This window comes from Grus americana, chromosome 25 (genome assembly GCF_028858705.1).
Source record: "Grus americana isolate bGruAme1 chromosome 25, bGruAme1.mat, whole genome shotgun sequence".
Taxonomy (NCBI): Eukaryota; Metazoa; Chordata; class Aves; order Gruiformes; family Gruidae; genus Grus; species Grus americana.
Window position 1 is genome coordinate 4,431,520 of NC_072876.1, and position 15,461 is coordinate 4,446,980.

The following is a 15,461-nucleotide window of genomic DNA, read 5'->3' on the forward strand; positions in this document are numbered from 1 at the left end:
ACTTTGAGGACCCTCAAAGCTTAAATGTGATATTTTGGGGTGGTGCAAGGAAGCAGATAAAACAGCTTTAAGTAACTTGATGTAAGCAATGTGTAACGTGAGTGTACAACTGCTGTTGTAAAATGGCTTATGTAGCAAACCAGTCATCTTTCTCAACTTTTCTAACCATCTCCATGGCGCTTGTTGCAAGAAGATAAAGTAACCCAATTTACTCTTCATTGTCTTTTTAGTGTTGTTTGATGTAATTAATCGTGGAGTTTCTCCCTGGCTTATAACAAGTTTGTGCGGTGGAAACAGGTAACAGATGCTGCATAAGATCTGCACGCAATCCACCAGTATGATAGAAACAGCTTTTCCCGGTGCTCTTATCACGCTCGGTCTTGCTCTTCGTGTTAACCCTGAGCTTCCCCTGCCTCTGAGCAGAAGGGAGCTTCAGCTGGATGCAAGAGGGAAAATGCAGATCCAGGCTGGCTGCGGGAGCCTGGAGAAGAGGTGACTGCTACTGCCCCATGCTCTTTAACTCTCTTCAGCAAATTGCATTAGTATGTGACAAATTGGCTTGCAAAGCAGCTAAATGGAAATGACATTTGGAGCAGTTTGCTGAGCAGACCCTGTGGTGTCTCGGGGAAACATGTGATTTGCAGTATCTTCCCGAGATCTCTAACTTAACTATAAGACTTTCCAGAACTTACTTTGGGAACTCCTGTTGCAGCTAAATGTGGGAGTCTGGAGCAGGTCTCGGAATGATTGCCCAAAAGCTAGGGCAGATGTCGGTGCGGACTGTCTCGTGCCGTGGGCAGCTTATACGAAGAATTGAGCTAGGAAAGAAAGCAAAGGCTAACGTGCAGAAATTGCACGGGGCATGTGGCAAGAAGGCTTAAGGTGGAAAGCTGTGCTCACTGTTTGGTGTCAACGTGATGCTTTCCTGTGGGAGCTGGGCTGCGTCTCAGAAGTACCTTTGTTCAGCTGAGGTTGTTTTAGTGACTCCCAGAAGAGCGGACCGCGCTGTATGGCAACGGGAAAGCGTACACCTGCCTCTCTCATCCCGCTTCTCTGAGCATCTACACGTCTGTTTGAACGTGGCAGTGATCAAGCTGTTTTAATTGGCCCCTCTGCAGTTTGAACAATAAATATGTAATGGGGGAGAGTGCCCCCCTCTTCTGCATGGCGTTGAGGCTGTCATTTTTGACGGGGAAGCGTGTGCTCTCTGTTCGCCTCGTCCCTGCACGCTCAGGCGCCGCGCTCGCTCCTGCTCCAGCCCGCCTCTTACAGCGTGTGAAAACTGCGCTCCCCCATCTGTGTTTGGCATCCTTAAAAAGAGGGAAAAAAAAAAAAAAGATGAACCTGAGCATGCAGTGCTCCTGAGACAGGCCCCTTCACATTTCTAAACACTCTTGATTATTCAGCTAATCTTTATTTCATGGGCCTGTTACAAGAAACACAAACGGGGGAGAAAGTAGAAGGCGGTGACACATTTAAAATACACAAGAAAAGTGCTGGCAGGAATATAATCGTTCTTATTCCAGCGATATGAAATATTTATGGGCCTAAGTTGTGGCAAGATTCTCTGCCCCCCCCCCCCCCCCAACTCTTTCTGAAATGTTTTCCCCAGTAAAACAGCAACTGGGGGGCACTGGCGGTGCTGCCAGCAGAGCCCCGTCCCCCCAGCTGTCCGCACGCGGTGTCCGTCTGTCCGTCCCTGCGGAAGGGAAGGGAGGCGCGCAGCACGCTGGCCAAGCTGCCCAGCTCGTACGGGGAGCGGAGCATTGTGTTACAGTCTGTTAACTCGAAATAATTCAGAAGCGTCCCCTCGGCGAGCCTGTGAAAAGCCCCCTTTGAGGTGCCCGTGTTTTGTAGGAGCCCGCTGCTCCCTCAGGGCATTCTGCTATTAATTCATTAGATCTGAGGTTTTTTTCTCTCTTTCCCCCTCTTTTCTCCTTTTTTCCCCCCCTTCTCTCTCCCTGGCAATTCAAACAGTGATGAATGGACAAAAATCCCTCAAGGGAAACATTTTTTCACTTAGTTACAAAGATTTCATGGCTAATTAGAGTAAATGTGGTTTTTAGAGTGTTAATCTCTTAACCAGCTTGGCTAGGAGGCCACCGCCACAACAGCGAAGGGGAGGGCAAGGGGGGAACCCAGGGGGGAAAAGGTGCTACCAAGTTCTTCCTGGAGCCACAAATGCCGCTGGCTGGATCTGATGCATCTTTATCACCAAGAGCATCCTGTGCGTTACCTCCTTAGCTCTGCTAATTGGGTGCCCACCCTCCCGGGGCACGGCGCGGGTCGAGGGCACGGCTTGGCTGTGCGAGACTTGAAGGCGTTTTGGTCTGAGGAGGCCACGAGCTCTTTGTCTGCAAAAGTGGTGCAGAGGGAGCCTCCGGGATGAAAAGCAAAGCGGGAACAAAAGCAGAATTGAGGGCAGCGTGCTGTCCTTAGGCGGCAGAGGCGGCTGCCTGGGGCTTGTGTTCAGATTCTTTCTCTGCAGTGAAAATATATGTATTTGCTGTGTGGGTTAGTGCTGGCGAGGGAGATGGGCTGCGAGCGTGCCCGCCGGGTGCCTCGCGCCGGGCCCCCCATGTGCTGTCACGCCAACCTGGTTGTGGGGCGGCCGCGACGCCTCCAGCCCGCTTTCTGCAGCGAGCGCCCGGGCTTGCTGGTGAGGCACGGGGTGCAGGTGGTGCGTTATTGGCAAAGGTAAATGTTTTGCTGATGGAAGTCATCCCCGCTTTGCTGCCGTGAAGGGGATTTATCCTTGATGGTTGCTGCTGTCTTTCTGTCTGCGCCGCCTCCCCAGAACCTGCCTGGGTTTGTCTGCGCCCCGAATGGCTCTGGCAAAGCGGGGCGAGCAATTTGTGAGCCAGCTCCCCGCTGCAGCCCACCGCCCACCCTGGGCAGCAGGGCCAGCCAGCGGCTGGTACAGAGAGAGCTGGGGAGGAGATGGGAGTGGGATGTGGGCTTGAAATTCCTCCTCATCCCGCTAGAGGGGATCCTCCGGATCAGGCTGGCGGAGCCCAACTGCAAAATGAACATAAAACCAGCAACTGGCAAAGCTGCACTGAAATGCAGCTTCTGGCTGGCGTTGGAGCCCCGGTCCCTCGGCCGAGGAACGTGGGTTCCAGGTGCTGTGAGTCTGACCGGTGCTTTACTGAACACAGCATTTTGGGGGGGGGGGGGGGGGGCGGGCAGGAGGATTTTGGTGCTTTTCAGACATTCCCACCTGAGGCAGGCTGTGGCTGCCTCTCCCTGCTCCTTGTCCAGGAAAGCGTGGCTCCCCGGCGTGGCTTGTGGCTCCTCTGCCCGCTGTGGTCCAAACCCAAGCGCTGGGCGCTGCTTGGCTGGGGGCAAGGCTGCTCTTAGCAGGACTTTACCAAGAAAGCCCAAGTTTACCAAACACACGAGAGCAACATATGTCAGTGATGTACCTGATCTGCTGCGTGTTGTCTGCTGGGTTTTCAGTCTGAATTCTGGTCCACCTGTGCATTTCAGAGGGCCCGAGTGATGCTGTCAGCCTGGCATTGGGTACCGGGGTGCTGCTAGGGACAGGGTGCTGGGAAAGAGGTTCCCTCCCCTCCGTTATCATCGGACAGAGCCCATCTCATGTTTCTCATTGTAATCGCTGCTTCTGTTTGGGTGAAACCGACCTGGGAGGTGGTGATGGGGGGGAATGAAAAGTGAGATAAATGTATCATGCTATGAAAATTTAATCCTGCTTTGCCTGGGCTAAAATTACGTTCAGAGCAGGAGATAAAAGGCATCAGAGTCACATTATAAAAAAGAAAAAAAAAGTCCAGATCATCTCAAAAGGCAAGAGTGATAGCGAGCCTGGGAGAGCCCTGCGAGCCAGGGCAGCAGCGAGTGCTGCTCTTCCTTGCCTGGCACCCAGCAGCGGGGCCGTCCCTGCCTGCACCATGCCTCCCTGCACCATCCCTGTCCCGGGACCAGCCCTGCCTGCAGCGTGGGGCTGCGTTGGCAAAGCTCCGTGCTGGGAGGCACGCTCAGTACCATCTCTCCACTTGGCAGAGGAGACAGTTCTTCCAAGAAACAATTCTGCTGAGGAAATTCTGTTATCCAGCTGACGCATTTCTAGCTGAGCTCCCTGCACTGTGCACCTTGTCTCCTCTGGGTTCCTTAAAATCACGGTGTGGAGGGACAGCCCTGTTGTGTGATGGGCTCCAGCCTGGCTGGGCATCTCCTGAAGCACAGGGGACCCGGAGAGGCTCTTTGCTCTTCAGAGCTCCTGCCTACCCTGGCCGTTCCCTCCGCCCTTCTGATGGGGCAGATGGCAGCAGTGGTGGGAAGAGCCCAGAGCCCGTCCCCAGCCGTGTGTGGTTTTGGTGGGGGTCTGGGGGTCCGATGGAGGACTCACGTCCCTGGCTCTCCGGAGCCGGCTGTGTGTTGTGCTTGGTGTGACAGCGGCTTCCCAGGCAGGAACATCCCTCGCAGCCCTTTTCAAGCTCCAGCACCACTTCCCCGCTTCATAAAAGTGAAAGGTGACGTCTGAGTAAATATTACACTGACCTCTCACCTTGCCTCCTCCCGCTGCCGCTGCTCCTTTCTCAGGGCTCATTAACAGAGCCGCCGGCTGACCCGGGGCTGTGCCGCCGAGGAGGGGGCTTGGGGCTGTGCTCGGAGCGCGGCAGGGGCTCAACGTACTGGAGCCTGAACCCGGCGCCTTGCGGCTGGGAGCTGGACGGGAAGGGCAGTGTCCTTCCTGGCTGCCGCCGAGGCTGAGCCTCCTCCCGAGCGTGGTAAGTGGATGTTAGAGCAGCCTTTGCTCGGGCTCAGTGGGGAGCTGCTCCTGGGAGCAGCACGGGCTCTCCCAGTGGGTGCCGGTGCCACATAACAGCAAAGCTGGGCTCAGAGCCCAGCCGTGGCCACCGATGCTGGTGGGAGCAAGGGGAGGTGCTGTTTTATGGTGGTTCAGCTCTTGCAGAAGCCTCTGTGGAAACAGTTACAGCAGCAAAAAATCTCTGTGAGCAGGAGGCTGTTCGGAGGAGTGGGTGCAGGCAGAGCTGAGCGTGGACCCGGCCTCTGCTTCTCTGTCGTGACTTGGGGGGGCCGGGAGGGCTCCCCCAGGGCTGGGCCAGCAGCTCCCACCTGCCGTGGCCTCGACTGGGGTGTTGGGCTCAGCAATGGGAGTGCGGGGATGTGTGGGGCAGGTGTGGGGGGAAGCCCTTGGGATACACAGGCAAATCTTACTCCATTTTCCCAGTGATGGGCTGGTGGGACGGGGGAGTGTTAGTCCATGGAGAGGCCACGACGGAGAAGGTTAAAGGAAATGGCTTATTTTGCTTTCAACTCCTGGCTGGCTTTTAACAGCATTTGAAAAACAGTGGTTTTAATTCCTGCAGCAGCTCGGTGTCAGGCTCCGGAGCCCCATTTCCCTGTACCGTGTCTCGGGAAGCTGCACGGCACTGGGGAAAACAGGAAACCTCTGGGGCAGCGCTGGGCTGTTGCTTGCTCTGCCGCCCGTGACGCGCGCCGGGAAGGAAGCGGATCCACCGCGGCTGGTCGAGGAGCCATCGCTAGACCCTGACTCAGCGTGGAACAAGTTCCTCGTGTTATTTCCAGGCTCAGTGAGCCTGGGAACAAATGCATCCCGGAGAGATTTATGTGCAGTTTTTCTTCTGTAGCGGTTTCATGTCATCGGTAAGAGAGAGCTCGGAGCGATCCCTCGCGTGTGGCACGCTGGAGGTGGTGGAGGAAACTGGGCATCCAGCGAGAGAAGGGCAGAGATTTGGAGGCGTTGCAGGGGTTTTCCTCGGTGTTCACGCTTAACGCTGCTTTGGTTTGTTAACCTGGGAATGAGCTTCCAAAAAGCGAGTTTGAGCTCCAAGGTTTTGAGATTAATTATAACAATTAAAACAGAGGCTTTGAATTCTTTTTATTTGCTTCCCGATTGCTGGGCGTTCAGAGTTTGCCTTGTCAAGATTTTCTTTATATCTCAAAGTGGCCGTTCCGCCCCCCAGGAGTGGGAAGCTGAGGCTCTGGGAATTGGCTGTTGGGGAAGTAGGTGCTGCAACGAAGGTGTGTGCGTCGGAAGCAGGGTTAAACCTTCCCCAGTCCCGTTACTGAAACGGGCATTTCCCACCTCTTTGAGAATATCGCAAAAGCATCGGCAGAGCACAGCGGGCTGGTTGCTTGCCCAGGTAGTCAAATACGAGGGATTCACGTGTAGCCAGTTGATGTGAAGAGCTTTGTTCCCCGTGGCTGGGTAGATTTATTGATGTCAGAGCAGAGAAATGGTAAGTTGGCTGCTTAACAGGGATGTTACAGTTCAACTCCATAAAACACGCAGGCTGTCTCCTTTACTCATTCATTTGCCAAGTCCCCAAAAAGTCGCAGTGACAGGAGCAGAGGATGGAGCACTGCCCTCATGATCATATTTCCTGCCTTTGCTGGTTTATGTCACAGCCTGTAATGTTATTTAAACAAAAAAAAAAAGTAGCCTGTGAATTTCCTTTTCATTTTTAATGGAAGTGCAAAGAGGTGGGGTGGGGAGGAAAAGGGAGCATGCCTGTAAGCTTCCTAACTGGCTACGTTATTCTTATGCTGAAGATTTGCCATCTCACAGGTTTTAAATCTGCACTGAAACTAAAACATGGGAGCTCCCGCCCTCCTGGGTGTCCGGAGGGGCCGAGCGTGGTTGGGGTGTTGCAGCTCCGACTGGTGTAGGAGCACAGCGGGGTCCCAGCAGCAAACCCCGAACTCGGAGTTTCGTTCCTGCTCCTAAGATACTGCTGGTGACTCTGTGTGATTCAGGGGACAGCGGGGTGGGACTCCGCATACCCTAAGCATCGCGGTTATCCTGAGTTTTGCTGTGCGGTTGTAGTAGATACCTGCTTTATCGGAATTCGCACGGGCACAGGGGAGCGCTGGTTTGTCACTGCACGTGGGTACAAACTGCACCTGTACTGCTGCAGCCCCCAAACATTTCTTCTGCTGTTTTTGTTTTATGAAGTGTCGATGCTGAGGGGAGGGCACGAGTGAGAAGGAAGATGCCCAAATCCCTCCGTTCAGCCACTGGCTCTGGGAGATGTGGGGCAGCCGGAAAGGCAAGACTGCTTGCCATGGTCAGGCTGCCAGGTGAGGGCTGGTTTTCCTTGGGGGTTTTTCTGAGTCTGTTGTGCATTGAGTGCTTTCCAAAGATGTTGCTTATGTACTTACGGGAGGGGAAAAAGCTCTTCTCAAAATCTGGAGTAAGCACATTGGGAGCAAGAGCTTCTCAAAGTCCACCTTGGAATGAGAAATGCTTCTGTGTTTGCCCTAAACCTTCTAAAAATTCTGACTTTTGATGTCTGCCCCTCTGTATTTCCAAATGAGTTTAGTGTTATGGAGGCATCACCTGTTGTGTTACAGAAGCTGGAAGGGCCAGCTGAAAAACATCCCCAGTAAGGAATCTATTTGGCTGAGACACCAAAAGGTTCACTGCAGGCTCTTTCTCTCCTAGTTGTAAAGTTTTCTCTGCAGTTCGTAAGGAGTTAATTACAGCGTCAGTGCTCAGCCCTTCTCTGATCAGTGGGCTGTGGTGTGTTTGGCTCGACTGGCAGATGAGGAGCCTTGTGGAGCAGGAATTGTGTTAAAGGCCCATTTGGTGGTAAGAGGTTTAGGCTGTCTTTAAAATCTCATAGCAACCAAGGAGCATGGGCAAGCACTCTGGGTTCACTGGAAGAAAGAGGCAGGAGCCCCTTTGCTTGTCCGCTGGGATATAATAAGGTGCTGGTACAAGTGCTTGCGTAACTTGGCTTTTCAAGGCACAGATTGTGTGACGGGGGCAAATCTGTTCCATCGGTTCCACCAAATAAATTTTCCGACTTGGAGGTGGCCACAACTTGTCTTGGGCTGAGCTGGGGAGTGCTAGAACAAATTCTCAGCAAGAAACAAAAGCAGAGTCTCTTTTAAGGACTTCCAAGGATGTTGTATAACTTGTTTAAAAAAAATAAGCCCTGCCCAGGGTACTGGGTCAGCGGGAGGCTTAACCTCAGGAGTGACAAGTTGGGTGGGATGGGACTGACTCTGCAGATGGAGTTTTTCACTTCTGAGTGTGAATTCAGCAATATGTTTTGGGGTTTTTTTTAACCTTCGTCTCCTTGCAGACTTGTATGAAAAGAGCTATATGTCAGTCCTATTGATATGAGATCTAATTTACTTTTAAGGATAGGTACGGTCTCCCTGGGTGCGAGTCCTGCTGGCACAGGGCTTTGGGCAGCTCACCTTCCCTGCCAGCGCCTGCTCCCACGCTGTCCTTTACGTGAGCTGCAAAGACCTATTGAAACCCAAACAATTTTGGCTGAATCTCCTTCTTGTCCCAAGCTTTTAAAAAAAGAGTATTTTTCTCGCAAACAGTGCAAATTTTAACATGAGAAAAAGCAAAATATTGACTCATTTGTTCATCCCTGACAATTGCTGTTATGTTCTCTGCGAATTTCCATTATAAACATGACACTTTGGCAGATTATCTGCTTTAGCCATCTTGTTGCTGAAGAGGATATACTATTAATTTCCTTGTCATTTAGTTTTTTTCATGTATGTGGCATCATTTGGTTAACGGTGTTATGCATCTTAATGTAAGTCTGTTGGGCTTTGCTTCTGGCATCTAAAAAGACAATGGAAGCCGCACTGAAGTGATCCTGGAAAATGCACGGGTTTTGCTCAGAGCTGGGTGGAAACTCAAATTTGAGAGTTTCTTTTTGATCAAGCATCTCACCTCTGTTGTTTCAGTGGAAGTTCTGCAGCTTTTGGGCCATAGATAGCTCAAAATCATTGAGTTTTGTCTTTGCTCCCCACAATCCTCACGAGCTTGATAGAAATGTTTTGTGGATCTGGAAGACCAATTTGTGGTTCTAAAGGAGACACTTATAAAATTGAACCAACCGAAAGTTTTTTTACAACCTGCACTGGTTCTTGCACGTTGTTTTGCTCTGTTGTATTTTGTAGAGCAAACTCGTTTGCGGCTGCAGCCTTCCTTCGGTCTGCCAAAGCATTGGTGACGTCCTGCTACAAATTCAGCTGTAGCTTCTCTTCCTCCTAGATCCTCTGTATGTTTTATGGAATCAAGGAAACTTCATTATTGGTTTTTAACCCATCAGCCCCTCAGTGGTGCATGTGGTTGGGGTGGTGAGGCGGTGCTGACCTGCGCGGGTCGCAGTGCTGGTCCACGCTTGGGTTTCTGCAGTGCCCCTGTGCTGCCCTGGGATGCGGGAGCGGCAGGGATGGGGACCACTGCTGTGCTCGGATGGTGCTGGGGCCAGGGCGAGACAGCTTCCACGGAGGAGTCTTGAATTAAAGGGTGTGTGAGGAGCTCTCCAAGCAGGCTTGCTGCATTCCTGTGAAATATGGCCTTACAAGTCCTTGAAGGATTTATTGTTTTCCGGGCACTGCTGGATCCAGTCCGATAGGCTGGATATAGGAAGGAAATGACTCAGTTGCTCTACAGACAAGTGCAGCTTTGAAATTCAAAGAGGCAGGAGACAGCTGAGAGGCTCCAACCCATTCCCATCGGGAGCCGGGTCCCTGTGTGTCTGTTATTCTTTGTGCACAGCACTTGGGGGTTGCAGCCGGGACGGGGCGGCGGGTGGGGAGGGAGAGGAGGCTCTGCCGGGCAGCGGTCACGCTGAACCAGCCGATGCCTCGGAACCCTCTGGCGTGAGGACACCATGGGAGAGCAGGTGACGGCAAGTGAAGCTGGGGGTCAGGGCGGGGGGAGAGGGCTGCCGGCGCTGCTGCGAGGCCGGTCGGTGGTGGTGGGAGCAGCTGCCGGGCTCCGCACCCGCCTGACCATTGCCAATCGATTGCTGTGCCGGGGGTGCAGCGCGGGGCAGAGCTTGCAGCAGTGTGACGGCTTTCGGGTTTTCCAAGTCGTGTTTCCCACCCGCAACAGGGTGGAGAAGCACAGTGGATCCCTGTGGATGAGCTGTGTGAGGAGTTTGGGCATTCCGGCTCCCGTGTCTCCTTTCCTCTTGCCCACGTTGTCTGGAGCTGGCCCCGTGGTCCCCATGTTTGCACCGTGGTCTGAGCTACACAGGGATTTACCACAGCAAATGAGAGATGCTAATGATTTTGCAAGACGAGCTGAGGATTTTAGGAGCTCTTACCCATCGAGGTGTCCAGTCCTTCTTTAGCCTCGTGCGGTAACTGCTGGCTGATGTCAGATGTGGACGTAAGCAGATGCTTTCTCCATCCTATTGTCAGCTTGGCTGCAGAGAGAAATTTTTAAATGACAGAAGGATCCTTAGCAAAGAAACAAGAGTTAGTGTTAAAAATAAAGAAAACAAGACAGCTTGTTTCATCTAAACAGAAGGGTTATTAAACAGGCTTGAATTAATCAGTTGATCTGCCAGAGCTCTGAAATTGAAAAGCAGGGCAGAGGAGCATGGAGGAGATGAATGGGAAGAAGCCACTTTCTCGGGTAGACGTTGATGTCCAAGTGCTGTAGGAGAGGATGTTCAGTTGATGGTGGGATGGAGGCTTTGGGGTCCTTGGCTGGAGCTCTGAGCACACAGCTGGGGGCACCTGGCTGCCAGCACTGGGAGCCCCCCGGGCACCGATGCACGAGACCCGCTGGGATCCTGCCGTCAACCAGCCACTGTCCCTGTGGCTATGAGCTCTGCGATGGTCGCTGCTTGTCGTGCTCGGTGAAGCAGACCGGGCAGGGAATGAAGATGCTTTACGTTTCCCAGGGTTCAGGCACCTTGAAACACTTTCAAAAACTGCATCAGGCACCCCAGTGATGCACTTAAAAGGGCAGGCAACCCTGTGTAGAGAGCCTTGGAGAGGTAAGGGCGCTTCCTTGTGTCGCTGCTAAAGCTGATGTTGATTGCAGTTCATAGCACATACTTCCACTAAGACAAGCCTGACGAGGGCTGGTTAATGGTCCCTGAAGGGTTCTTCAGTGCTGTGTGGCTCTCTCCTGCATCAACCTGTCTGCTTCAGTTTGGTTGTTAATTTAAGGGCTTTTTCAGTTGTCTTCTGCCTTTCCGAATCCTTGTGATCCCACGGCGGTACCCGGATAATAATTTCTTCCACTTCTGCGGTGCGAATGCTAGCATTCTGAGTGGCAGCCGAAATCTGGAGCAAAGCAGTGAGCCGATGGTGCGGGTCACCCACGGGGGATCAACCTCTCCCTTTGCGCGTTCCTCCGCTTCTCATCTCGATGGCTCCTGCCCCGGTTTGGTGCCGTACCACCCCTACCCTCCCCAGGTGCAGTGATGGACACCACGAGGGCCTGTGGCTGTGTAAGCTTGCCTTGGTGGTTATTGCTCGTAATCGGAAAAGATAATCCCGTTCTGGAGCGGCATGGAGCATCCTAACCAGTAACCACCTCCCGAAAGGGGAAACGTGCCTGAATGTGCACACAGGCAGTGGCGTGCTCTTAATAATTTCAGCGCTGCTGGCTGAGTGAAATCTATAGCTGCACAGTTGGGGATTCAGCATCTCAGAACCTAATTTTAACAAATGTACAATTTCCTGGTTTACTTAGGTAACAGCGCTGTGGCTACTGTGTAAATACATCTGGCTGCCGTAGGGAGTGTTGGGGATAACGAACACCACTTGCTGTACAGGGCTGGCACAGCCAAAGGATTTCTGTTTCAGGATTTCTGTTTAATGGAGTGGCTGGGGACCCATTTAATTTGAAGCTGGGGTTCTTCACTTGCCTGTGGTGCACTTGGAGTGAGGCCAGGAGAAGCTGCTGCTTATTTTTCTCCTCCAGTTCGGTGGCCGCTCTGCGATCTTCCCTCGTGCTGCACTGTGATGTTCTCTTCAACTGCAGCTGGATGTCACCTGGGGAGAGAGTGCTGGGCCGAGGCTCAGGAGATAAAGCTCCTGGCTTTGCCACTGGGACCTTTTGACTAGCCTTGGGCAAATCATTTCATTGTTTAATCTGCTTGCACCTAAGGGCATCCATTAAATTCTGTTTTGTTGGGAATGAAGTCCATGAATAACCAAATGATGTTCAGGTGTGCCAGCGAAGAAGGGTGGATAAACCTCAGTCCATCAGGACTTGGGTAAGAAACTTGAAAAAGCACTTTGTAAGGGACATACTGACCTCGATTGCCTGGAGGGGTTGTGGGCTCGGTTTCTGGAGGTCCCTAAGGACAGTTTAGAGAGACATCTCTTGAATGATGACTATGGCTGCTCCTTGCAACAGGAGACTAGACTACAGAATCACAACTTTCTGGCCACAAACTCTTATCATTTACTGTTATCCAAAGCCAGTGACCTGTTTACACAAGTTCGGATGAAACTGAGACTTCCCAAAACTTGAATAAACCAGCTATGAAACTTAAGTCACGTTAAATTTTCCCTTTGTGTCGTACTTCAGTGCAGCCAGGAAAATAAGAGTCTGTTCTGCTCCGTGCTCCAGTGCATGGTGGTGTCGCCAGCATTGGGTCTGTCCTCGGGGACTGCGTGGTGAATAAAGTCCCCCTTTCCCAGCACCTCTCTTGATGCAAGGTAATTTATAAGCTATTTCACAGCAGTGTACTTGAAGCTCAATAGCTGCCAGCTGGGGTTTCTCAGATAGCAGGTGTCAAGTATCAGCACAGGGAAAGAAAAAGGTGTCTAATTTCTGCCACCTAGGTGTCCTGGGTTAATCATGAATTTTTCTGGATGTCTTTTGAGGTTGGTGGGTTAAATGTCTCCAGCTGCAATGCACAGCTGGATGTAAGCCATGCCGGAGCCACAGCTGTGGTCCTGCTTTAGATTTGCCAGAGGAGCCAGTGCTCCCTTGGAGACAGCGATGATTTTGTCAGTGTTAAAGAAAGGCCTCCTTGCTGTGTCACAGGGATGTTTCAGCATCCTTGGGGGTCAGAAGTAGCTGTGCCCACGTTTGCTCGTCACCACTGTCAGGGGAGAGAAGCCCTGCTCTGCTGAACAAGCTCTGCTCGAGGAGTTTATGAACAGAGGCACACCAAGAAGTGCTAAACCAGTCCCTTACACATACTTTACTACAGCAGTTTATGCCTGGGAACTCCCTTTTGAGTCTCCCATTGACTGAACGGCTGAGTGCCTCATGTATGAGAGCGTTATCCCCATTTCACAGGTGGAACAACTGAGGCAAAGAGTAACAGGACTTGTCTGGGACAAACATCAGACCACGGGTCAGGGTGCTGCGCCGTGCTCTCCAGATTGCAGTTACAACGATGGGGCTTACAGCGAGTTTCTCCCTGGGGTTTTCTGTTCCTCTTTACTCCAGACCTGTCGGGATATGTGTGCTCAAGAGGGAGATGGCGGGGAGAGGTGGCTTATCCGGTATGCGGTGTATAAACAATATCTGAAGTCTGGACAATATGAACAAATTTTGTGCATAATTCATGCAATCGTGTTTGTTATCAGGGAAATGCCTTTTCACGGCTGGGTTTCGTTCTTCCCCTCCTCTTCCTTGTCCCAGGCCTGGAGGAAGCAATAATCACAATACTGTATTTTGCCCTCTTAACTCTTTCTCAGAAAGCTGATGAGCCCGTCAAATACCATCCCGGTGAATAAGCAGCTCCGGGGAAGTGGGGACGCAGCTCCCGGCGCGGTTCCTGCCTGCGGCTGCCAGCGCAGCCCTGCGGAGCGGGGACGGGCCCTGCCGAGGGGCAGCGAAGGGTGAGGCGTGAAGGTGGTTTTCAGCCTGATACCCAAAGGGTTCAGTGTTGCAAGTTATGCTTTAGGAAAGGGTTGGTATTCGTCATCCCTGTGGTTCAGTAACCTCTGCAGAAACCTTGGACCTGATGCCAGGCACCTCACTGGTGATTTACAACTTGGTCTTATTGTTAGAGCCAAAATAGTCTGAAAAAGAAAAAAAAAAAACCAAAAACCCACAACAAACAACCCAAAACAACACCACAAAAACAAACAGAAAACCAAACAAAAAACCCCACAAAAAACCAAAGAAAAGGTGCTAGGAGCCCTCCTCGGTGCTTTGTATTACAAAACTGTAATTACTTTACATCAAGCTGCCAGTGACTTCAGCTGGTGTCAAACTGAAGCAAATGATTGAGCTGGTCGTTGCACGCTACCTGGGTTTAAAATGCCCCTTTCTCTGCGCCGCTGCTGCGGTGTGCGATGGGCGCTGGGGCTCCGGCACGGCTGGGAAAATCCGCTGCGTGCGTGGGGCTCGAACGTGCCGAGGCTCCTCTTGCTGCAGAAAGAGGTGAAGATACTGAGAGCAGGGAAGGGACTGGAGCCAGCGGGTGTGCAAGGGGGGATTCAGCAGCGTGGGGCTCATCTGGCTGCTGCGGCTCAGCCGAGGAGGCAGGACTGAGACCCGGAGCTCCGATCCGGGCTGGAAAGGTCCCAGAGCTCAGAGAAGCATAGATCAGTTGGGTTCAGAGCTTTTGTCTAATTAAACCAAAACAAAATCCTACTAAATATTTTAAGGTCTTCCTCCGTAGCTGACAAACATGTCCTGAACATCACTTCTTCAGAGGGGATAAATCACGACGGCAGCTTTAATGGTTGGAAATGTTTCATACAAAAATTCCCGATTGGCTCCAGGAGGGATGCAGACCTGGTACATGTGTTCTCGCTTGCTACGAAGAAATGGCCAAACTTTTGGCTTTTCCCCCCTCACTCCAGCTAGCAGATACAATATGGAGCCAATGCAAAGAGAGAGGGTCGGGCTGGTGCAAGGGTGAGGTTGTTCCAAACGGTTTGTTCTTGTATTTTAGTTTATATAGTGTAGCCTGCCCTTTGGTGACCCTTTCGATAATTCTGGGGGATTTCTGACAGCTCGGTGACCTGCAGGGGAGGTCAGCAGCGTGAGCCAGCCCATCTCCCTGCTCCCGGCCTCGCGGCAATGAATCTTTCTTGACTATAAAAAGCAAAAAGGGCAGAATCCACCTCCAGCTCAGAAAGCAATCATGGGCCCGTTGTCCTCCTCCCCGCCAGCTCAGTTATTTCTCAGGAGGCTTCGTTCTGTGAGGCAACTCTCCAAACCCATGTGGCCTTAGGACAAAAACCACTGTGGGTTTTATGGCTTGCTCTGCTCCCCCTTTGTGGGGTGCTTGGGGACCCCCAGGGCGGGAGCGATGCAGGGACAGCCTGGGAAAAGCACCTGGCGCTGGGGTCCGGAGAGCTGGGGCTGGCAGGGCGGAGGTGGGGATGCTGGGGTCGGCGCAGGTGTGTTTGCTGTGTCTGAGAGGTGCCGGGGCTGTAGGAGCTGCATCCTCCAGAGGGGACGGAGCGTCCCAGGCGTGCAGGGGTTGAGGGAGGGGACGGAGTGTCCCAAGTGTGCAGGACCTGATGGAGGGGATGGAGTGTCCCAGGCGTGCAGGGATTGAGGGAGGGGATGGAGTGTCCCAGGCGTGCAGGACCTGATGGAGGGGAGGTGGTTGGTGATGGCAGAGTGGTGCTGGCGGGGGCTGTGTATAAATTACTGCTCACAAGACCAACCCTACCCCAAAAGAAAAGATACTGGCACCGCGAAGCAAACGCAGCTGCCGTGCTGGTGACATCAAAATTGGTCCTTTGAT

The 15,461-nt window shown here is 52.4% G+C and overlaps 1 protein-coding gene across 4 annotated transcripts in view; it reads left to right on the plus strand.

The window, feature by feature from the left end:
• PLXNA2 (plexin A2) overlaps nt 1–15,461 on the plus strand; it is a 186,963-nt gene that overhangs the window by 10,742 nt on the left and 160,760 nt on the right. Inside the window, exon 1 of one of the 4 annotated variants that reach the window (XM_054803977.1) lies at nt 4,638–4,751. The exons of the other annotated variants lie outside the window; for them this stretch is intronic. The gene's annotated coding sequence lies outside the window, so the exon portion shown is untranslated. Of the gene's footprint in view, nt 1–4,637; nt 4,752–15,461 lie in introns of those variants that run through there. 4 annotated transcript variants of the gene reach the window in all.